Below are 24,206 nucleotides of genomic sequence, written 5' to 3' on the forward strand. Positions count from 1 at the left end.
ACACCCATGACAGGCATCCCTAATCCACTGGGCCAGCCCTCCTGCTGAGCCCAGACTTGGTTTCATTATCTTGCTCAATATGGCCCTCCAAGCAGCTACCCTCAGTCAACTGATGGCACAGAGTCAGCCTCCTCATCATTCCCAGCGCACAGAAATGAGCACCCAATTTGGAGTACAAGAGACACAGGCCTTAGTTTTGCTTTTGTGGTGAACAATTTATTTGGCCTCTTTGAATCTCACTCTCCCATCTGTTAAAGTGAATTCTTATTCCTGGGTCACATATCTGCTGAAAACTAAATGCAATCATGTATGAAAGCACTTAGCCAGGTAGGCAGCGATACAGGTAGGCAGCGATACAGGTAGGCAGCGATACAGGTAGGCAGCGATACAGGTAGGCAGCGATACAGGTAGGCAGCGATACAGGTAGGCATCAGTAAATGTTTCTGAAAAAAATAGCTCCTTTTGCCTCATCCATGCTTCTACTCCCAAATGTGCTTGCACACACACACACACACACACACACACACACACACACACACACACACACACACACACTACACTCACTCCTACACTCTCTCAAACAGTGCACATCCACACACTCACTAGGCATAAGAGGATAAAATTTATCCTAACGGCTGGCACTGGAATTGATCTTAGGGGGGGAACTCTCTTTTGTTCAGGAAATTACCTTGATAAGTCTCTAAGGATATGGATTAACAGAAGTCAAGGAAACAAAAAGATAGCTGAATGGCTCTGCATTAAAATTGAGATGAAATTCAGGAGCAGCAGGACGTAGAACAGCCTGGCGGTGTGGGGGCTGCAGGGCATCGCGGGGGAGTGGGCAAAGCATTTTAAGAATAAGTATGTCAAATATTCCACATGAAGCTGTTTGCATTTCTGGGATATAAAACCTCTCATCTCAAGAAGAGTGCCTACTACGTGATCCCATTTATATAAAACTCTAAGAAACGCAAACCCGTCCTCAGAGGCAGGAAGAAGGCAGGCAGGTGGTTGCCTGGGGTGTGGGGACAGGGCGACAGGGGGGGGCAGATTTGTCTGCCATCTTCATGGTGCTGATGGTTCAAAACGTATCCAATCAAGCACTTTAAATATGGATGGTTTATTGTGTGTTAATTATACCTCAATAATCTGTTAACTTATTTTAAAAAGTCATTTATATCAATTTGATCCAGACCTTTTTGGTCTCTCATGCTTTAAGTGCTAGCTTTTCCCCACTTTCAACAGGTACTGACCCCCCAAAATGTGATTTTGTCTCCCCACACCTAAGTCAAGGCTGACACAGGTGTGGATGCCAGGTGTGAGGACTTTGGGTATAAAATGAAGGAGGAAATTGAATCCCACATCTAAGTAGAAACTGCAGGACTAGGGGCAGCGTGTGGGGCAGGGCACACGTCCATACACGGAGAAAGCCCAGCAGAAGTGTGAGCTCAGCTGAGGGGCTCACGGAAACTTAAACTCACTCCTCTGGAAATTCTGAGAGGTCTTGGGAGAGACCTCTGAACTTCCATAGGGTGTGTAACAGGTTCAGGCCAGTGTCATGGATCTCAAGGCACAGAGAGATCCCAGGGGACACTGTGTCCCTTAGGCAGACAGTGCACACACAGGGACCCCACTCCTGCCCCCCTCCATCCATACTTCTTTGCATTGCTTTGCAGAGCAAGGTCCTTCCCTGTGGGATTATGAGCAGCAAGCTGGGGAGAGGAGACAGAATTGCATTTGCCTGCCAGAATTGCATTTTCTCTTTGAAGAAACTTATCAGGCATGGGAAGGATCAGGTCAAAGAAGAGAGCTTGGCCCCTCAGCAAATGCACGTGCACCAAGCGCCCTCCTGTTCTGTCCTTGGGACCCTCCAGTGGGTCCATCTTAAGCAGTCTCATGCTCTCTGACAGGATCTCCTCTGAGCTGGCACAGTGGCCATGGAAACACAAGGTCATTCTGCTCCCTGCCCGCTGTTTGGATCCCTCGGCTCGGCAAGGCGCTCTGCTCCACAGGGCCAGCAGCTTCTCCACCCTTCTCGCCCTCCCCTGGCTCTCCCCTGCCTGCCGCCAGAGCGCCACAGCAGAAACCAAATCAGCTGCTCCTTCCGGGGGGATAATCAAAGCGCAGCATCTCTGGAGAGGACCCTGTTCCACGGAGCACGTCTTTAATTTCAAGCTGACAAAGTTGGGAGCTGCGCCGTGGGCCCTCCAGTAGGCAGGATGGATGGATGGCCAGGGAGTCTGGCTGGTGAGCAGGAGCAGGTGGAGGACAGCAGGGTATGAAGTGGGGGCAAAGCAGGCTCTCTGTGCTCTGGAGGGCCATTTGCACCCCAGCCCGCACAGGGACGTCTGCAGGCGCAGAGGCAGCCTCTGCCCACCCCCCTGCCCCACAGGGGAGTGGGAGAAACCCTGAAGGACAAGCCTCCTGCCCAGGGTCACCAAGCACTCCGAGGGCAGAGACTGGGCCCTAAATTCAGACCTGGGTGGAGTTCCGATGCCCCCCAGGCTCCTGAAGACAAATGGCAGAGCTGCTCTGGGAACAAGACGTCAAGGAAGTGACCCTCTGCATCACACTTTTATGTGCTTAGAAGCAGGAGTCCCTGGGGCTCTTGTCATCATCCTGTCATCAAAAGAAAACATGCTCAGAGAGGTTAGGAGTCCTGCACAAGGTCACAAAGTAAGTCAGCAATGAGACGAAGAGTACAATATAGTCGACTCTGGCATTCACGAGTAACACATCCTGACTCCTTGGTGAGGCTCAGTTTCCCAAAAAACCAAACCCATAGAACTCACTGGAAAATGCCAGCTGCACACTGAGTTGCAGCAGCCAGGCAGGCAGCAAAGCCTTGGCCAGGTCAGTGCCCGGTGGGTCAAATCCATGCCTTGGCAGACAGATCACTTCCTGACTGAGGCTTCAGAGAGCTGAAACTGCAAATGGCTCCCCTGCAAACTCACAACTTCCTTCACAGCTCTCTGGGATCCTGGGCTCCCGTGCTGTGTGGGGTTAGGGGCCAGGAGGGTATCTGTGGGCAGAGAACAAGGCCAGCATGGGAAGGCAGCTGTCTGGGGGACATCTCCACAACTCTGAGCCCAGAAATGAGCTGCCTCCCTTCCCACTGCCCTACTTGCCTGAGCCCTGGGCTCCGGGAACCAAAACCAGCCCTTTGGGAAGCTTTCCCCGTTTCCAGGCTCACAGGTGCTCCGCGCTCTCGTTCCACCGTTTGTGCTTACTGGTCCTTCTGCGATCTAACAGTGCCTGACCCTTCGTGGGTGTTCAGGGTTGGCTGAGCAATGACGTTTGATACATACGTGACCTAGTAGGGTCCCATGGACTGAATTGTGTCCCCCACAAAAGCCGCATGTGGAAGGCCTAACCCCCAATGTGATAGCATTAAGAGGTGGGGCCTTTGGGATGCGATTAGGCTTAGATGAGGTCATGAGGGTGGGTTAGCAGCCTTATAGGAGAGATCAGAGCCCCCACCTCTCCCCCACCCCCAGCTCTCTGACCACTCCCTCTACCACATGAGGACACACAACAAGAAGGCCTCAGTCAGTAAACCAGGGAGAGGGTTCTCACCAGGAATCAAGTCAGCTAGCACCTCGATTTAGGTCTTCCAGCCTCCAGAACCATTAGAAATGAAAATCTTGATTGCACCACACCATCTATAGTACTTCGTATTAGCAGCAGGAATAGGGGAAGCAGGAGCCTCCCAAATTCCTTCTGACGCACCCCAGAGTCATATCAGCAAGGCCCTAACTTGGCTGTTGAGGTACAAATGCCCTGGGCTGGGTGCCCAGAATCCGGGTTCTAGACCCAGTCCTGCTGTTGATCAGCTATGTGACCTGAAGCAAGGGATGGAATCAGAGTACACCAGGGATGGCAGCCACAGGACCTCAGTTTCCCCATCTGTGGAGCGGAGGGAGAGGGGTGCCCCTGCTCTGTCTCTTTCTCAGGGGTCCTTGAGTGGGTCCTGCAGGGCCATGGGAATGAAGGTGCCTGGAAAGCATAGCACACAGTCGGAACATGTGAGGATGTGAGCTCTGGGTGGTATCAGCAGAGGGCTGGTGGAGGGCACTCATTAGGGATGGAAGAGCCACCCTGGCAGTGCCCAGCTACATGCACAGAGCAGTTTTCTGGCTGCCATTCCTACCCACCCACGTTCTGTGGGACTCAGAATCCACCCATTGTCCACAGCATGTTTGGGCCCATCCAACATTTTGCTTTCTTGGACAGCTCTGGGGAGAAGAGGTTGTTTCCTAGCTCTGCTGGGAACCTCTGCAGGGCAACTTTGGGTGTCTTTGTGTCTCCTCTGGAGTCGGCCCCAGGGCTGAGCACATAAGGACTCAATTAACTCCTTGCTCTCTGAAATGACCCAGCCATGCCCCATTTGGACACGGACTGTCCTTTGCGGCAGGAGCCCCCTGAGGCCCGCCACTGGCAATTGGCACTCCTCCCAGGAGGAATAAGAGCCATAGAGGGTGGCCTAGAGTGGGTCTTCAGTCTATCCATCCAGGCTTGTCACCCTCTGCTGCCACCTGTCCCTCAGAATAGCACTACCTCCCTTCACCTGCCCACCTGCATTCACTCTGCCCTGGGTCCTGGCTGAGTAGAAGAAGTGACGACTTCAACTCTTAGTGACCTGGGGCTGCTGGAGGCTGTGCAGGACCATCCCAGCCCCAAAGGAACACAGCTGGCCTTCTTCCTACACCCCCATGCTGCAGCCCCCAGGGAGTCAAGGTAGAGGTGTGTGCAGCCCGGCTCCTGCCTCGTGCCACCTTTTCCAGTCTTTAATATTCATGAGCACTCCTAGCAGGGGAGCTAAAAATGTTCCACTCCTAAATCTAACTGTTTTATGGAAGCCTAATTAAATTCTTTGGTGGAAGGGGAGAAAAGTGACCTTCAAAACTGCCAAAGCCATTCAGAGTGGCGTGTCCCAGAAACCTTTCCCCTTCTCTCCCCTCCCACAGCAGGTGGCCTTTCCTCTGGTGCTGAAGTTCTCTGCTGCCCCCTCAGGCAAGGGTCCAGGGATGCTCCGGGAGTAGGTGTCCAAGCGGCAAGACTGCTGCTGTCGAAGGAACACAGGCAGGCCATGATGCCGGCTCCACTGGTGGCCAGACGACCTCGAGCCTTGCTGGGAACTGCAGTCTCAGCCAGTGGATGGAGCTGAGGGAGGAGAAAAGGCAGTGGGGAGGGCTTGGCTCTGGTGGAGAGCGAGGGACAGGGCCCCTCCCCCCTGGACTGGCACTCCCTGTTCCCCTGGACCCCTTGGTCCATGCGTCCTCATCGCCCAGGGGCAGAGGCCAGCCCTTTGCAAACTGGTACCCGGGAGCTTGGGATTGGAGCTCATGTCCCTGCTGCTTCTCCTGTGCACCAGGGACAGGCAGCCACTTCCCCAGAGGCCAATGGAGGCAGCTGCCCTTTTGGAGAGCCTGTGAAGAGAGGGGGCAAAGGGTTCTGAATCCCCCGAACTCCTCCTTGTGACCTGAGAAGGGACTCTCCCGACAAGGAGGAGGAGATGTAAGCAGGAGAGGAAGAGGACAGGAACCCCTGAGCTCCTCACCCACACAGTGTCAGGGCTCACCCTAGAGAAGGCTTAGACACAGGCGAGTTTCAGTAGGACCTTCCTGCACAAGTAAAGGGCTGGCTACAATCTTTCAGGCAGAAAACTGGAGACCTGGACGTCTAGATCTACACAGCATACGGGCCTCAGGGCCAGCTCTCTCACGCTGAGAGAACGTGAAAGGTCCTGCTCTCCTGAGACGCCAGGGTGGGGTGGAGTCTGAGGGACTAGCTGCTTCCGCTCCCACTTTGGGACAAGATCATTTTTATCTGGCCCAAAGTTACCTTCTTAGGGGTTGCCAGGAACTCATTCGCACACAGTGTGACAACCCATAGTGGTGACAGGCAGCTGGCGAGCTTGGGTGACACCCTGCTTCACGCTGCCATTCGTTCCTGGGATACATATTCTGAAAAGTCAGTTTCTGGGTTATTTTGTGGCTATCAAAATAGGCCCTGCTTGGAGTACACCTGCTCACCAATCGGGGGTGACCATGCTCAGTTTTAGGCCATGCCCAAGTGGAGTAGTCTAAAAAACTGAGCTTCCAGGAGGTCTGTGGAGGTCAAGCCCTGCCCTCCACTGCAGAGGACCAGAGGAGGTGTGGCTGCCTCCCCATCAGACCCCAACTGCTCCTCTCGGCCACCTATGCCTCATCTCTCCCCTCATTCCTGACCCCCCTCTCCAGCCTGGGGTGCTCCACTCCCTCACCCTGCCCAACCCTCCCTATTGCAGAGGTGTCTCCCCTGCCCTGTCCACTCATTCAACCTCTGAGCCTGGAGCCCATAGGGGTGCGATTCTTAATTCCCCAACTAGATTTTGACCTTCAAGAAGCCAATATTCATGCTCTAAATGCCTTTGGAAGCTCTCTGCATGTCCTTAGAAGACTTGAATGGTTCATGGAGAGAGACTGAATATGTGGTTAAATGAGTGAAAGTGAATGAATAAACGAGGAAATTCACTCATTCAATAAACATGTATTCTGTGCTGTTTCCCAGGCTCTGTGCTGGGAGACGAGGAGACCTCGGCCATTAAAGCAGGCTTCACCTCACCCTCATGCATTCAGTCTGGAGAAACGAGTGAGTGAGTAAATGCAGGGGTAAGTGAGCAAATGAAGACAGAGGTGAGCAGGTGAGTGAGCAGGTGCCAGACAGCACACACATTCACAGGCTCTTGGGGACCCCCACAATGTTCCTGCGGACAGGGGTGTCCTCACCTTTCTGTGCCCTCCCCAGCCCCGTGCTTCCTCGCCTGGCTCCCTCGGGGGTGGCTCTCCTCAAGGTGAGTTTTCAGGCCCCTGCTCCACCTTTCCTCCATCACCAGGACTATCTTGGTGTTCCTGCACCACCTGGGCTGATGCCCCCCTCTGCGCACAGCTGCTGCCTTGCCTGTTCTGCCTTCAGAGGCCGGAAACCAAACGGAACTGCACAGTGCTTCCCCATCAGCCCCATCCTGGGCTGAGACCCAGCCAGCTCAGGCCTGCTCACAGGGAAGAAATGGGGTGCCAAGGAGTCCCCATCAATGGCCAAATAAGGTTAGTTGCCAACCCTGCCAGCCTGGTGTAGCTGCCCCTCATGCCAGGCACGGCGAGGGGTCCCTGAAACAGAAAGCAGCAGGTCCAGAGGGGACGAAGTCCAGAGGGGACAAAGGAACGAACCACCAGCCTCCAGCAGGGGCCTTAGAAGACCCCTGGAGACAGCCTAACAGCCACACACCAGTGAAGCATGCTGTTCTGAAGGATAAAAATAAATAATACTTTCAGTGTATTAATTAAGGCCAAAATGGTAAATACTCTTTATTAAGATACATTTCATACTGGAAGCAATCTTAAGAGTTTCACAGACGTAGGCTTGTCTTAATATCGCTGCCCTCACCACGTTTAATCTCTCCAGACTATTATTCCTGGGACTTTCTGGCGTGGGGCTCCTCCCTCCCCTGTAATGTAGTGTGTGGAGGTGTGTGTGCATGTGTGTGTATCCATGTGCGTGTGGGGGTGGGGGATAGGCAGTATAGCGATAGAGTTCTGAATTTTATGAAAACGTTTCAAATATAACTGTGTGGCTTTGAGTCATGTGGAAAGGATATATGGTTTGGGGTCCACCTGGGACCTGATACTGAGACTGTGGCCTTCAAAAGTCTATCTCTGAGGCTCTGTTTATAGTAGAGTGGATGCCCTGGTGGGCCACCAGTCACCGACTTCAGGAACCACACCTTCAGCCCTCCAGCGGCCGGGCACTGCCTGCTGACGGGCACTGCCTGCTGACGGCTCCCCACCGAGTCCCTCCCCAAGAATGCCTTGGGCAGAAGTGTGCAGAAACACCAAGTTACCTTCTGCAGAGGCGGCCTGCAACCAAAAACTGGTCCATATGGGGTGCAGAGACCTGCAGTAACTGTAATAACGTTAAAGGACACCCCAGCCTCGGCACTGGGCTTGGCTGAGGTCCTGTTGTAACTGCATCACACCTACTTTCTCCCTCTGCCTGACCCGGCTTCCCTCACTCCCACACAGGTGTGGTTCTCTGAGTGTTCCCCAGAAAGCCTCCTGAGCGCAAATCCCTGCCTCGACTGTTTCCCAGGAACCCGACCCAGGAGAGTAGCCAAGCTGTTGCCAGTTAAGCATGATAAGGCAAGCACACGGGCTTAGCACGGTGCCTGCCACAGCGAGCGCTCTGCTACTGACAGCTGTTGTGACTCTCCATGGAGGTCATTGTTTCCCAGTCCTGGCTGGATATCAAAACTGGCTTGAAAGCTTAAAAAAAGGTTCCAGATGCCTCGACCACTTCCCCGGAGATTTTGGTTCAGTAGGGCTGAAACAAGACCCCAATTTCTGTAATTTTAGACATTCTACAAGTGTTTCTGATGGACAGCCATGGCTGAGAAGCACCGACCTGGGTCATCTTTCTCTACCACCACCACCTCTTTAATTTACAGGCAAGAACCACAGACCCATGAAGGGCAGTTATCTGCCAAGGGCGGAGAGGTTCTTAGCTGCCCAGATAGGGCTCAACTCATTAATCCTGACCCACTCAGGGTCACTGCCTGGGGAGCCAGGGGCTATAAGAGGTCCTTGCTTCGAGTTCTGTCCAACAGAATCACACGGTAATCACATTTATTAAGCAGATCCCAGAACATCTGATGTGGCTGACGATGCAAAAGCAGCATATGTTCAAACACCCTGAGCTCCCGGAGGAGGGAGTCCTCATTGTGGTGTGGTTATCAGGGAGGTCTTCAAGGAGGAGGTGGGCCCTGAACCAGACTTTAAAGAATGGTGAGGCTTTGGGCAGGAAGCAGGCAGGAAGGATGCCAGCCCCCAGAACTGTTCATCTCATCCTGGGGTCAGTTTCTAAGGAAACCAGTCCTGGTCTGTATTCTCATCATTCTTTCTGGCAAATCTGAGGGTTCTCAGGGGCACTCAGATTCATGGAACAGCAGGCAACCATTGCCCAGTTTTTAGGGGAAAAAACATATTTTGTTCTAAAGATTAAAACTGAGATGAAAGTTTGTTTAAAGTGGGGCTGATCGCACTTAAGTAGCCCCACTTCTGTCTAAGTGCTCAAGTCCCCCAAGCCATGGAGCTGGGTGGTATAGCAGAAGCAGAGACTTGAGCCTGAGTTCACACTTACAAGCTGTGTGACTTTGGCCAAGTTACTTAACCTTTCTGAGTCCCTATTTGTTGAACCTTAAAATGGGGACAATATGCTTTCTGCTCTCTCAGTTATCAAGAGCATCAAATGCGGTCATGATTCAACAACAATTCTATACACAGCAAAGCACACTACAAACGTAAGCTGCCCCTCTTTTCCACATCTCTCTTTTTAAAATCAGGATGCAGAAGCCCAGGGCGGTTCCTGCTGTTGCCCGGCACCCCACAGTGAGCCATATGGGGAGTAGAGGCAAGACCGCAGTTCCCCAGATCTGACCCTAATGCTTGTTCCAATACAGCAGCATATCTCTAGTTCAAATCTGTCTCCTGTCTCTAATTTCTTAGGCACTGCAGGGAACTGTGCATTCTCGCCTTGCCTTAAATTTGGAGTCTTTGATGCCTCATAAGCATTTGATCACCTCTGCAGCAGCCTGCCAGCCTGTGCCCTTCCTGCCTCTGTATCATCTCGGGTCTATGGTCTCTCTACTTTGGACATCCTTAACTCAGCCTGAGATCAGCAAACCCCCGCCCCAGGTGTTCAGAAACCCCTCATCCGTGGGTTCTCCATCCTCCCATTTATAACACTGGTGGAGTGTCTCCTGCTGATTCATTCACAGCAGGGCAGTTAATTAGGCACTTGGGACACAGAGTCCAAAGGCGATCTCTAAGAGAGCCCATGGGGGCCCATCCCTGGTCATTGCCTGGCAGCATGATGCAACCACGATGGAAGGGTACAGCCTCTCGAGGAGGCGGGGCTGGAGGGCTGGACTCCAGGTTCCTGACCTCTGCTTGCTCCTCTGCCCCAGTATCTCTGCCCAGCCCCGTCAGGTGTCTGTGGCAGACAGCTCCTGTGCTCCGTGCCAGCCCTCCGGTCTCAGGGCCAAGTCTCAGCCACCTGTCCACTTCCCACCCCGCCCCATTCCTCTTGCCTGCCCTGCTCCCTTCTTCCCACTGAGTCCCCTCCAAGCACAACACCCAGCTCAGACTCTCCATTCTAGGAGACAGGTCACGTCCACCACCCCGGGGTGTGGAGCGAGCCAAACTAATCAATGGCAGAGCAGTAGATTAAGGGGCCCGGCCTGAAGCCATCCATCACTGTCATTTACACTGGCTTGTCACCCTGCAAATGGAAAAGGAGATGATGTGAAACAACCCATCTGCAGGTTCTTAACGCTCTTTACAAATTGCTGTGGTGAATAACTTGTTGCCTGTATTTATTCCTTTTCAAATTGTCTCTTAGCTACAGTCATCCATCTTAATTCTACATCCTGATGGCACATGCACCGCTAGTTGGGCAACCTCATGATTTCCCTGATGCTGCTACCTGGAGGAGGAGGGAGGAGTTAGCCAGGATCCTCTCCCCCAAAGGTTGGTACCTCCTGAGCTCCTGGTGGGAGAAGAACCTGCCCTCTTCCAGGGAGTTTGAGAGCAGGGACTGGCTTTCCAGGGAGGTAGCCCAGTTCACACTCATGTTGCCAGATGGACGGTCAGAATTTACAATTCCAGGTCACAGACTGTGGCCACTCATCATCACCAATCTCAAGGAAAGTCCATCTGCCAATGCAATTGTAAAACGTCGTCATGGGAAGTCACTTCCGCGTTTCTCCATCCTCATCCCACATGTCAAGACTTACCACCTCTGTTCCTCCACTGAGACCTGCCCCTGTGTTTCGGCTCCCACTGGTCTGGCTGGCATTTCTTCTTCCCAGCTCAGACAGCCTCCTAACTGACCAGCCCCCCTCCAGCCCATCATCTGTACTCTCAACAGAAAACTGAAACTTCTTTTAGAGGCCGTGTTATGTCTGAACTCAGTACTTTTCAGTGAACTGTGTGCCCCCTGCATTAGAATCCCTTGGTCACCCTGCCCCGGGACTACTGATGCAGTGGGGTGTGTGGAAGGCTGTGTTTTAAATGAGTTTCCTAGCTGGTTAATGTGCAGCACAAAGGTCGAGGACCAGGGCCCTAGACATTCCACTAGACACCTGAGACGGAGAGATGCGATAATTAGCCCCAGGTCACACAGCTAGTTAGCAGCTGAGCAAGAAGCAGGAACCCAATGCTCTTCATGCTATGCTCCAGGGAAATCCTCATCTGAACAGGAGCTGCTGTGTGTCCATCTCTCCGACTGGAACACAAGCTCTTTGAGGGCAAGGACAATGTCCTACACTCCTCTGTGCCCCTTCAGCCTCCACCAGGCTTGTTGCAAATCTTGATGGATTTTTGGCAAGCCAGAAAAGTGAAGAGCATATACAACAGGCCAAGCCCCACATTCAGGTCGTGTTCCAGGGAAGGAAACCCATGCAGGTGGCCGAGGGCAGAAAGCCACCTTGCAGGGCTCAGAGCTCGGCCCTTCTTGCTGCTGTGTGATGAACCCAGATGAACCCAAATCCGCCTCACTGTCAAGTGCTGAGTTTCTGACACTGCGTCCAATATCACTACTCTGCCTTCCACAGCAGATCTTTACATATATTTGAAAACAGCTGTCCAGATCCACTTAGACATTCTCTCTTCTGGGTTTAAGGTCCCCAGCTCCCTCAACCACTGCTCACAGGGCTGCGTATGCAGACCCCACAGCATCCCATTCCCCCTCCTCCAAATGCCATCCCATTTGTCAACGTCCTTGCTCCACTGTGGCTCCGAGAACGAAATGCAATGCTCCAGATGTGGTTTGGCCACTGCCAAGCACAGAGGGACACGCCATTATCTCCCTTTTCTGGGCTCTGTGCTTCGATTAATATAGTCCAAGGCTGCATTAGCTCTCCTGGCAGCCTCACCTCGCTATTGGCTCACACTGCACTTTCTCTGCTAATCCATCTAACTCTATTGCTGTCGAATCCACAATTCTCCATATTGTCTCCGAGGATTCCATCAAAGTCTTTACAAAATGCCTTGCTGAAATCCAGTTATGTGATGTCCATAGCATTTGCTACCAGTCTGGAAAACATACCAGCCAGAGAAAAGAGGTTGCTTTGAGTGGACTTGTGCTTGGTGAACCCGGGATGATTCCTAGCGCTCTTTCCTTTTTTTTCCCTATGGGTCCGTGAACCATCTGCTCTATAATCTGTCTACAGAGCTTTCTTCACCCAACGTGTTTGCTCAGTGTCTGGACTGAGCAACTGCGACAGGCTGCCTGATTGATTGTGCCTACTGTGAGGTTTATGGTGGTGAGCAGGGGCTGCTGAGGGGAAAGCAGAGAGGACAGCAAATCTAGAAACCACAAACTCAGGAGTGCCCGTGGAGGTTGTAAATAGCTTGACAGAGGCATTTCGAGTCTCTGGGTAAGAAAATTTATTAACAATGCCTAAAGTATTTCACTCTCCCTGCACAAAGTTTGATTCAAAAGAAATATAAAAACATCACTGCCAAACCATTTCCTTTCTCCTATAATTAGGTACTCTGGATTTTTAGTATCATTTTTTGTGTGTGTTTGTTTCTTCTGATTTCCACAGGCTATTTTTAGACCCATCATGACTCACTTTTTGAAAGGCATAAGAAAAAAGTCATTATCCCCAGCCATCAGATGTACCCATCCTCTGGGTGACACGCATTTAGGTAAGTCGTAGCTGGGTGACAGATGAGGGGGCCTGGGCGAGCACGCAGGAGGAAGGCCTCTGCTATGGGGGTGGGGAGCCGTGACAGTGACGACCAGCCCCTGGCCAGCCTGCTGATCAACCCCACTCCTTCCTCCAAGAGGGCGAGGGTGCAGGTTCTCAGAGAGACAGAGCTGATGGCAAGGAGCCAGGTGGCTCCAGAAAAGAAAGAAATGACCATGAGCTGTCAATAGCGGGAGAGAACTCAGCGAAGGACTGAGCTCCCCGTCTTTGGAAGTGTTCAAACTGAACTGGATAACAGCCTCCGTGTTCAAGACCCCTTCTGAGGCTGGCTCTGTGAAATCTGCCAGGGAGTCTGCTGGACGAATCCCAGCTCTGAAGGGCAGCCCAGGCCCCAGTGTTGGAAGGTTCAGCTAACACAAGGATTCCAGGAAGGATAAATCACCTGCAAACACTTCTGTGCTTGTCCCCCACGCAGACAATGTCAGGAGGGCTGGGGGCCACCTCCTCCATTCGGACTTCCTAGAGTGATACTTCCGGAAAGGGAAGCCCCTAAACACTGGCCCGAGTCCTAGGTAACATGCAGACGCCCCTGGCCTTCCACATGGAAAGGGCTGTGATGCAACTTACTAGCAAGTCATAGAGTCCTTTTCTGCCTCTTATAAGTAGTCGGGCCCTTTCTAGGGACTCTTATAGGACCAGTTCCTTTTCTCTGGTGTTTACTGTCTAAGATAGACCTGCTGAAACTAACACATATGTGTAGAACACTGTACCATGTGATAGTAACACAGATCTGGAGCAACTCAGTGCCCAGGCATAACAGAGCATGTGTGTTCGTGTGTGTGTGTGTGTGTGTGTGTGTGTGTGTGTGTGTGTGTGTGTGTGTGTAGGGGAGGGAAAGTTGTCAGGTTTACTTTGGATCATCTCTAAAAATCACATGTCCTTTCTCTGCCAACCAAGAGCCTGCAGTGTCCCCACCACCCCCTACGACAAGGAAGAATCCGCTCCAGCGAAAGGCCAGCATCACAGAGGAGAGGGGCCTGAGTAAGGCTGGGAACCACTGGCGGGGCATTACAGTTTGCATATCCCTTCCTCATCCATTATTCTTGATTGCCCATTGACTCACCAAATATTTGCCCCGCCCCTCCCATGCCCCAGGTACCATGCCAGACACCGGAGTACAGGAGTGACCAAAAACCAGCGCAGCACCGGAACTTGGTGGAGCTCAGCCTAGTGAAGGCCGATGTTAGTGAACAATCAGAAAAGTGTGTACTCGCACACTGGGAAGTATAAGACCAGAAAATTATGTAAGTGCTGTGGAGCACATAACCCAGAGCTGACCTCATGTGGAATTCAAGGAGGACTGCCTGGAGGAGAGGACATTTGGCTGAGAGCTGAAAGATGAGGGACAGTTGACCAGGTGAGGGGTGGGCATCAGGAGGAGAAGAAGGAGCCTGGAGCTTTGGAGGACTGAAAGACACAACCCTGGAAGGGCCTGTGTGTGCCCCTGGGAACATGGAACGTAACATGCATCAGTGCCGGCTTGGGAGCCTCCGAGGCAGACACAGCCCTGCACTCTCCACCCTTTAGTCTAGAGAGGGAGGCAGATTCCTTTAAACTGCATGAATAATTACTTAAAGACAGTGGGGAAAATGCTCCCAAGGAAAATTTCATTGCACGGGGCAAGATTCCTCACCTGCAAAATAGAGTAAGGCCTGCCTGGGACATATTTAGGAATCAGAATTAACCAGACTAGGTGGCTGCCTGAATGGTGGGGAGACCAGTGAGGCTGCAAGAGAAATAAGGGGTTTCTGTCTATACCAGTAACTGAGATGGGGGACGTGGAAGCCAGAGCGCTCAGAGCATGTCCGCTGATCCTAGGCCTGGGTTCTCCCTAGGACAGGGGGAGAGGAGTATGGGAAGACTTCTAAGAAGAGGTGCTAATTCAGCTCTTTCTGAAAGACAAATGGGGAGGTGAGGGAGGCAGAGAGGAGAGAATTCCAGGCAAGGGCCTGGTCCGCAAAGGTCTGGAGGCTCTTTAGGGGCTACAGGGAGCTGTGCTGGGAGGGTGATGGGAGATAAAGATGGAGAACTAGGCAGGCAAGAGGTGGGAAAGCTGCGAAGTCTGGGGCTGCCCTAAGGTAAAGGGGAGCCCCTGAGGAGCTCTGAGAGAGAAAACCACATGGTCAGATACATGCTCTGAAAAAAGTAAACCGCTTAGTCTGCAGAGTGGAAGGTGGACTGGTGAGAGTGAGTGGTGAGCACCTCTAAAAGCCCGGGAGATTTTAGGAGCTCAAGATGATGGGAAGGGGGTCTCTGTGAGTGTGGAAGGGTGATCCAGGGAGGGAGGAAGAGAAGGTGAGTCCCAAATTGATTTTCTGCCCAGCCAACAGGACACTGAACTTGAAGATCTCACGAAAAATACACCTTCAAGATGTCCAGAGGGGGTTGGATGAATGAACCTGGCGGTCAGGAGCACTGCGAGGATGAAGATGTGGCTGGAGGTGCGTTCTTGCAGGGTGAAGATGGAGACAGAGCGTCCCCGTGCCCTTCCCCCAGGGACAGCCTGCTCCCCTCTGCCTGTGGGGCTCTGTGTGTGCCCTGGCCATTGGTCCTGTTGCTTAGGGCAAGCCCCAGAGGCATTCTCAAATCTGCCTTCTTCACCACCTCCTGCACATCCAAGCCATCATCAGTCCAACCCGTGGACCCTCTCCCCACGGCAGACAGGCCCAGGGGTCCACCTCCACCCTCCGACCTGCTCAGAGCCCTTCAACCTTCTGGAGCAAAGCAAGACCCCCCACCTGCCCCCTTCCCACTCCCGCCAGCTCCCTGCTCACACACCCACCTCCCTCCCAGCAGTGACCAGATCATGTCTCCACTGAGCATCGGCCCTCAGGGGCCCCTCCTCACCTTCAGAATCAAATGCCCACTCCTCACTCCAAGTCTGCATGATGCGCGGGGCCCTCCTCCGCCCACCTCCCGCCTGCCTCCCAGGCTCTGCCTCTCTCAGGCGGCTCAGCTCCATGGCACCTCCCTGGCCCCCTGCTTAGAGCCTTGGGGTCAGCTACTGCCTCCTGACCGCCCACGGCGTACCCCTCTTGTCACATGGGCCTCTGCGAAAGTGCCTCTTGGTGGCGCGGCCTCCCTGAGCGCTTCGAGGGCAGCCACGGAGCCCTGTGTCTGTCCCACTGCAGCAGTTTGAAGCTGTCGGCGTTCAGTGTTCTTCTCATTTATCGATTTGCTTACTGCGCCCCTCCGGTACCCCTCTCACATACACACACTCTAGAGGTGAGCTCTGTGAGAGCTGGGGTTGGCTGACCATTACACCACGGGGCCTAGACAATGTCCTACTCATAGTCGGTGCCCCACAAATATCTGAGAATAAATGAATGAGTAAACTGACATAAAGCAGCGTGTCACCTAGGAGGGGCTAACTCCCGAGAGAGGGACACAACACAGTTAAGAAGGGAGAGGCCAGCCGCAGAAGAAGGAAGAGAACCAAGAAACCCCTTTCCTGAGCAAGTCAAGGAAAAAGAGAGGCTTTAAATGGAGGGACTGGTCACAGCATCGCATGCTGCCAGAGAGACCTTGTCAGGGCCCGGCCCCTACTGGCTTTTCCAAGAAAGGGTTCCCAGGGCCTGGGGGGAGCATGGAGGGGTGGCTGGTGGCTGCTGGGGGCTGATGTGGTGGGCTGGGACGGAGGGTGGGTGGGAGCATGTCTGGATAGAGCAGGGAATAGAGGGCAGCCAGGCAAAGTGGGCAGGCAGGGTGCTCTTGAAGCCCGGCTCCTGGAGGACTTGCAGAGAGAACACAGGAGTGGGGCGGGGAGCCCCTGAGATCATGCACAAGGATCTGGAAGTGGAATCCTCAGAGATTTGCAGAAGTATACAGGTGCCCCCCCCACAGGGTTGTCGCTGGTCCCTCATTCAAACTAACATGTCTTCCACACGTGCTTAAAGGTGAGGTCAAGGGCCCTGTGGGAGAAGAGCTAAGGAGGATGCCTCATGTGGCCTGGCCTGGCCTCTCCTGTTGGTCCTAAGCAGTTTAGCTTTGGCCCTAAACATGCACTCCATACCCACGTAGCACAGCCGGAGGCCAGCAGCTAATTGGACATCCACCCAAAAGGTGACTGAGCGATTGATCAGCTATTGCTACTTGAACACGCATGTGCCTGGAGGTTTCACCCTAGATCCAAGCAGATCGTCAGTGTATTCCTCCCAGCCATGAACTTCTGCTCCCTCAGAAGAGGACAGGTCAGCATGCTCTCTAGAGCTCATTGAATTTCTGGTGATATTTCAGCACCCAACTTAGACTGACACCCCAGGATCAATGATACATGGGTCGGGTTTGGGCAGCTCAGATTTGACTTCTTAGTTCCCTCCGGGTCCAGCTTTCTCAGAATATTTGTCTGTTTCCCTGAATCTCTGATAATCTTTGTAGCCCTTAAGTTCAACAGTCAACTCTCAGAGAACGTGTGGCCAGGGGATGCGTGAATGACGCCCCCTCAGGATGCCTGGGACAACTTGGGCATTTGAGTTAGGAGGTGGAAATGGACTGAAAGAGGGGTTCATGACAGCATCCACTCATGAAAGGTTCTCAAATCAAAAAGACAATAAGAAGTTATGTAGAAACATCAAATGGCCTTTGAGAAAGGAACTGTGTTTTGAATACAAAGGAAGAATAACAGCTAGTCTGTCCTGGAGAGAGTTTGCAGACCAAGGAAAGAGACACACACACCCAAGAGACACACATCCTACGCAAGGGAACTTACCACGACCAGGGTTAAAGGGCTGAGATGGTGTGGAAGGTGCAGGCGGCCTCGGAGCCAAGCACAGCTAATCCCAAACAATTCCAACAAGCAGCCATTTTTAGCAGTTTTGAGGATATTGAGGATTATGAATCGGCCCGGAGGCAACAGAGACTTATCCACAGTGGGGCAGGAGAGGATATAGAATAGCCACACAAAAAAAAATCACCAAGAGCGGATGCTGGTGTCGGGAGGAGACCTGTCCTCCGGAACCTTCTCTCAGGGAAGACGCTACAGTCCTGTCTTTGTTCATTTGAAAGCAGATGGGCCACAGCCCTGAGCCTGATCTGCAGGGGGCGCCAGAGAGAGAAATGCGTTTGCAGGCGTCCAGCCCGGCCCCCAGCAGGACGTGTAATGAACTCTGGCAGCTTTGCCCCTTGCCAGCACCACAGGCGCTCTCGTGAGGGCCTCCTCCAGGCCGAGGGGGGATCTGCCCCCACTCACACCCTGTCTCTCACCTCGTCGGGCTATTTCCATGGATTTCACCCCTTGCTGGACTCACCTTGGGCTCCAGGGAGGTGGGAGGCAGAGGAGAGCTCAATGCTTCCAATGAAAAAGTGTAGAGAAACAGGGCGCCCCTGGCCAGGGCCCTCAGAGCCTTGGGGTCCCTGCTGTAAATGCCCGGGGCTGAGCGCTGGCTTGTGGATGTTTCCTCTTATCCTGCCTCACTCCCACTCCACACGGCCTCCAGGCCTCTGGGAAGTAAGATTCAGAGGCTGGGAAGCGGCAGTCCCTGTGCCGGGAAGCCAAACGCAGAGCTGAGAAGAGTCCGTGATAGACGCTAAGTGTCCCTCTCATCAGAGTAAAAGCATCTGATGGGGAACAACACCTGCCATCGCCCGGCAGAGGGAGGCCACACCAGCTAGGGGGGGGCGCAGCATCCCCACACGAGGACTGCAGAAATCCCAAAGACGGGCCGCTCCCCCTTCTGCCGAGCTGGGAAAGGGCCCAGGCATCTCTGCCCAGAGCATCTCTCTTCCCAAACCTCTTTTGCCAATCTGAGCTTAGAACAGGCAGCCGATGGAGCCATTTCCCCACATCGACCACAGCTGGAGTGCCAGGTGACTTCCCACAGCGGTCCACCCACCCCAGGATGGGACCCTTGCGGAGAGCTAGGAGTCAGGACACTACAGCCTCCTTCCCCCACGCACTCTGCACAAAGCATCAGCGTGGCAGCTGCCTCCAGGGCCCCCTCTTGTCCACTCTCTCCACCAAACCCACCGGCAGGGCTGAAGCATCCCCCCCACCACCACCCGGCCCTGCCCTCTGAGGATCGGCCATCTGGGGAGCTTCCCTCTGCCCTCTTTAACTGTCTCGGCGCTTTCAAGGAGAAAGAACTTCCGGCCCTATGGTTTGGATTCCAATCTAGAACATTTCCCTTCAAACCAAGAGCAAGAAGAAAGCTGAATACCTGTCTTTTTCTCTGTCTCGCCTCACAGCGTCCCCAGATTGCTATCTATCCCGCCACAGGAGGGGCCCCCCGGCACTGGAAGGAAGCCTTAGCTCCATTCTCCTGGCTGCAGATTTTATTACCCACTGCCCTTTGCTCCTGGCTCAGGCTAATTGAGGCTGGCACATGGGTAGTGGCCACTAATGGGCTTCTGAGCTGGAAGCTGGAGGAACACTATCGCCTCCTTTCCCGACCAGTAAGTGGGGCAGCCAGCACTGTACACCGGCTCCTCGCCAAACACCACAGTGTATGGACTGGCAGGAGACCCGGGGGGCTATGCATCCCCCTGCCCCAACCCTGCTCAGAGAGCAAAGGTACCGGCTAGCCTTCCCAAGGGGCTGGGGGCTGGGGCTGGCTGAGAGCCAAGGAGCAAATTCCCCAGGGGAACAAGCTGTCGGCTGCCTGGCCAGAGGCTCAGACCTGGTCTCTCCACCCCAACCCCTTTCTAGCAAAAGGCATACAGAGCAGGGCTCCAGGGCCTCTGGGGAACACCCCATTGCTCTTGGCCATGGCCAGGCAATGGTGCAAATTGACTAGGGTAGCCCACCCCAGGGGTCTCTGGAGGAGTCCTCACATAGGGTGAAGAAGGAAGGGTCACCCACTCCCTGGAACATTGACCTCCCTTTACCCCCCACTAACTCCTACACATCTTCAAGAATGCCACTTAAATATTACCTCTGCCAGGCAGCCCTCCCTGATGTCCCAAACTAGATCAGCTCTCCCTAAACGCATTCCCTTAGTACATTGACTTGCCTATCATTCATCAAAATGATCATTATTTCAGTAAGGGGTGGAATTTATACAAAATAATGCTTTGGGTAAGACAAAGTAACTTTATTTTCCACAACTGGCTGCTTCTTTATCTAGGTTCTCTGTTTTTTGCTGGTAGTTGGGGTGTGGGGGTGTTGGTAGTGGTAGCAGAGACCAACTGGCCAGTAATAGTAACTCAGTTTAAAACATTCTCTTTTAGAGGGTCAACCAAGAACTAAAGTCCCTTTTAGTGGCATTTCTTTTGCCTTGAGGAGCCTCCCCGCCCCATCCCTGCTTGGCTGGCCCTGGGGAGGGGCCTCCAGCACCCAGTATCACCCTCTGGCTTATTGTCAGGCTGATGCCCCTAGGCCACCTGTCCCTGGTTCCCACCAGGGGTTCTCTGGCCCCACCCGACCTTTGCTGGCATCCCAACTGCACTCAGATGAAGGCCTGGACCACTGCCACTCCCCCTAGTCACAAGGCCGCTTTGTCCTGACCTCAGTCCTTTTCTGCCCACCACTTCTTTCAGCACTTCTACAAGCCACACCCTGAGACACGCAGGAATATCCTGTCCCTCTCTGTGTGCATACAGGGCCCTGGCAACCAGGAACACTGGCTCACACCCACCCTGGACACTGCCCCCCGCTGAAGTGTAGTTTCACCGAACCGCACACCAAAGCCTGGCCTCTAGGAAGCTCCTCCTCCCCTCAGGCTACACTTGGAAAGCAGGGCCTGAGCTCCAGTATTCTCAGGTGGGCCTGGGACCATCTCTCTCTCACTCACCCTGCTCTGAATTTGACCCCAGGGAGGGTGACATGGAGAAGTGAGGATGCCCACAGCCTCCTCCCCACTCCAGAGACCACAGAGCCTTCCCCGCCAATGGCAGGCAGGCCCTCCCAGCGTCTCTTTGCCACACCCTGTGTTCACCTCTGTGTCACTCAGACCTCCAAGCTTTGCTCTTACAATGTAAAGAATTGCTTTGCAAATGTAGAAAAGCATTTTATCTCTACAAATGTGGCTGTCAAAACCACAGTTTCACTCAGGTCTTAAAAAAGCCAAGTGATGACCTCTTGATCCACATCACTTTCTAACTTCTAATTTCTTAGAAAATAAAAGGAAGGGGGGAGGGTGACAGCTCGCAAACCCAAATTTGTTTTATGACCTTAGGAGCATGCTACAAAGGTGAACACCATCGCTTGCATGCGTCTTGATGGAGAACAGGTGGCGATCTCCGCAGCCCATGATCTCCTGGGGTCCTCTCTGCTCTGGTAGTCAATGGTTCTGTGACTCACCAAGAGAACAAGGTCAACATACAAATAACCGTGTCCTGAGACAGGACCCAGAAAATGCCCCAGGCAAGGTGCAAGGGCCCTTAGAAGGTCACCAAGGAAGAGGACTTATCAATTAGAGTGTTCTCGACTTTTTTTTAACACACGACCCAATAATGCTTTCTCTTGCTACCTACTATATAATTCTACTGGTCAAGAACTGTAAGTTAACTTCACTCACAGCAGTTTTATTTACAAAAACAATAAACATGTTGAGGGTGATTTCTCAAACGACGCATTATCCCTGGCCCCTCCCCCACCCCTCCTTCACGCAGATTCTGACGAAGCCCCAGCAGGGAAAGGAAGGTGTTCAGTGGTTTATGAAAGTCAGGGGAGGCTTTATGGGTGGCACTGAGACAGGGCTTGAAAGATGGGTGAGATCCAAACAGATGAAAGCAAGAGAGAGTGTGAGTGTCCTAAGCAAAGGGAACCCCTAAAGCAGGTGTCCAAGCAAGGAGAGGTGTGGGCTTGCTCAGAGAATGGGGAGGGGCCCAGTCTGGCTGGCAGTGAGGACGCAGAGGCAAGCAGTGGGCGATGGGCCTGGGATGCCAGGCTGCAGAATTTGTACTTGGGGCTGAAAGCTGCTCTGAAGGCTGGCTTGCAGCGGGTCAGGGGAGAGCGTGTGTTTACCCAGCGGAGGAGGAAGTGCCTGACCACCCAGGAGGCGGGCTCTCTGACTTTTTGCTCCTCCCTTTTTCCCTCCCTCTGCCAGCCACATTCCTGCCCCTGAGGACTGAGCTAAGCTCCTGGGAGGGGAGTCTGACTGGAGCACTGTCCTCCCCTGAAACCCTCCCCAGCCCAGAGTGACCTGTGGGTACCCTCTGCCAGAGCTTTCAGAGGCCTGTAGTTATAAGAGCAGAGGGGATCAAATTCAAAGATATTGTATTAATCAGTAAATTTTCTACTATAGGTAACAAACAATTCAACTCAAAATCACCTGAGCAATAAGGAATCTACAGGCTGGTATAATCGGGATGCTGGGAGGAAATGTTGGCTTCAGGATGAGTTTGATCCAGAGGTTTGTGATATTCTGTAGGACACAATTCCATTTCTCTGTGATTCTTTCCACTCCTCCCTCCTAATATAGCAGCTTCACTCCCAGACTGACTCACCAGTGACTCTGGGGCCCTATGCCTCCTTTTTCATAATCAGGAGGAGACAAAAGCCACCTTTTAACAAAAATCCTAACTTTCTCCCTGACTGGACCAACTGTGATTACAAAGTACCCACTAAGGCAATCGATCCCCGGGGCCAGGAGAATGCTACGCATTGACGGGCTTGGTGCTGGATTGCATCTGTTCTTCAGCCAATCACTGGGTCCAGGGGCCCAGGAATACTGTGATTGGCATAGGCCAGTCAGGGGCCACCCCAGGAATTCAGTCCTACTCGGATAATAGGCTTTACACAGTAAGAGGGGGTGATCGGACACTGGGAGAGCAGACAGCGCTGTCCAACAAATGTCTGTTTTGCTTGTTGCATGAAATGGTGAGTGAGAGCAAGGAGAGATTAGAATTACGACCTCCAAAGTAATTTGAGAGTCGTCCGTAGACTTATCCCCAAGGTCACACAAAATTGCAGGCTGGCCGTAATATATTCATTCACCTTTCTTGCCTTTTTCTTCTTCTCTCCCTTACCTTTCCAGATTCCTCGCGCTCTCCCTTGTCTACTTTCCTTCCTCTTCTCCATTCCCTTCCACCTCTCTGCATCCTGAGGAACCCTCAGTCCTGACTCCCGCCCCCACCTGGCTCTTCTGTCTCAAAGCCGTTCCTCCCTCCCCGCCCACATCTCCAGCCACGCTCTCCCGATGCCTCCGAGTTCCATTTCACCTCATCCAAATTGCTTTACTGGTTCTGCTGAAAAACAAGACCAGCTAGAGCCATTAAAGGCGTGGGTACAGTGTGCATTCGTCTCAAAAAATATTTAAGGAAAATACTCTGGCAAATGGAATCAATAAACTCCAAATCAAACATTCGTCTGAAAGAGGAAGAAGTCTGACTTCAGCTAAGCGTGCTCGGAAACTGGTCACCATTCAGAAGCAAGAGGCTGACGCTAGTCCCCAGCCCCAGCCACAGCATGTGGCCACGTACCCCGGCACCCCTCTCCTGCAGCTGCACCCCCCACCCCTCCATGCCCGGACTTCTCCTCTCAGCTGTTGAAGTCACCAGACGTTTCCACACCTGCCCCCAGTGCAATTCTCAGTGGTGCTGATTAAGAAAGGGAGGGAGGATGGGAGGAGAAGGGAGAGGATTTGGGGAATGGAGGCATTTACACTGTGGTATTTTTAGACTCAAAGATTAAATCTTTAATAATCATAATTTTTTCTTGAAAGAAAATGAGAGTTTGGTGTGTGGCGCTTGTACCCTCCCTCCTCTTTGTTCCTGCAGCAGAAGGGGGAGAAGGCAAGAGGGAAAGAAGCACAGAAAAATAGAGAGGACAGAAAAACCAGAGGGAAATTAGCCTCATGATGCTGGGGTCAGGTGCAAGGATTTGCTCTGGCAGATTCCTGGAAGGAGGAGCCTCAGCTAAGGCCCCACAGGGATTTGGGAGCCGTCTCCCACACCCTGGGTCGCTCTGGAGGGTTTGATGGGAGAGGAGACAGCAGTACCGCAGGATCAGCTTCCCTGATGACACTTCCATCCCCACATTATTCTATTCAGGAGGTCCTCTACTCCTAGTGCCTTCTGGGGCCAAAGGCAGCTGGCGCTGACCTCCTGGACCCCTCGGGAGAAGGCTGCCTTCCTCCAAGGGGTTCCACTCTGGGCCCTCCACCCACTGATGGTCCCCCAAACACATCTCATGAACCTGACTGCACCCCATGCAACCAGACCAGCTCACCTTTCCCCGCCCAATGCCCAGGCACAGAGCCACCCCGACACCCACCCAGTCCCCCTCCTCCCCACACCACTGAGGGAGCCAGAGAGAGGGAGGACAGGCACCAGGCCAAAGGTGAGGACACTCGGGATAGAGACCTGGCTCAATCTCCATGAGCGTGGACAACCGCTCCCCAGTGCAGATCTCAGTTCCCCCAGCCTACAACGAAGGAGAGGCTAGATCAAAGGATTTTATACTAGGATCCATAAACCCCTGAATTTGCACAGGGAATATTGTTCATATGTGCACTTA

General features: G+C 53.0%; 1 long non-coding RNA gene across 1 annotated transcript in view; it reads right to left on the bottom strand.

Moving 5' to 3' along the window:
- Positions 1-213: 213 nt before the first annotated feature.
- The window catches only part of LOC140850026 (uncharacterized), a 45,208-nt gene continuing 21,215 nt past the window's right edge, over positions 214-24,206 (bottom strand). Inside the window, exons 3-6 of the long non-coding RNA XR_012132674.1 lie at positions 3,577-5,163; positions 2,793-3,022; positions 2,479-2,619; positions 214-2,244 (exon numbers count right to left, since the gene is read on the bottom strand). This is a non-coding gene — a long non-coding RNA (uncharacterized lncRNA). The remainder of the gene's footprint in view (positions 2,245-2,478; positions 2,620-2,792; positions 3,023-3,576; positions 5,164-24,206) is intronic.

This window comes from Manis javanica, chromosome 6 (genome assembly GCF_040802235.1).
Source record: "Manis javanica isolate MJ-LG chromosome 6, MJ_LKY, whole genome shotgun sequence".
In the NCBI taxonomy this organism is placed as follows: Eukaryota; Metazoa; Chordata; class Mammalia; order Pholidota; family Manidae; genus Manis; species Manis javanica.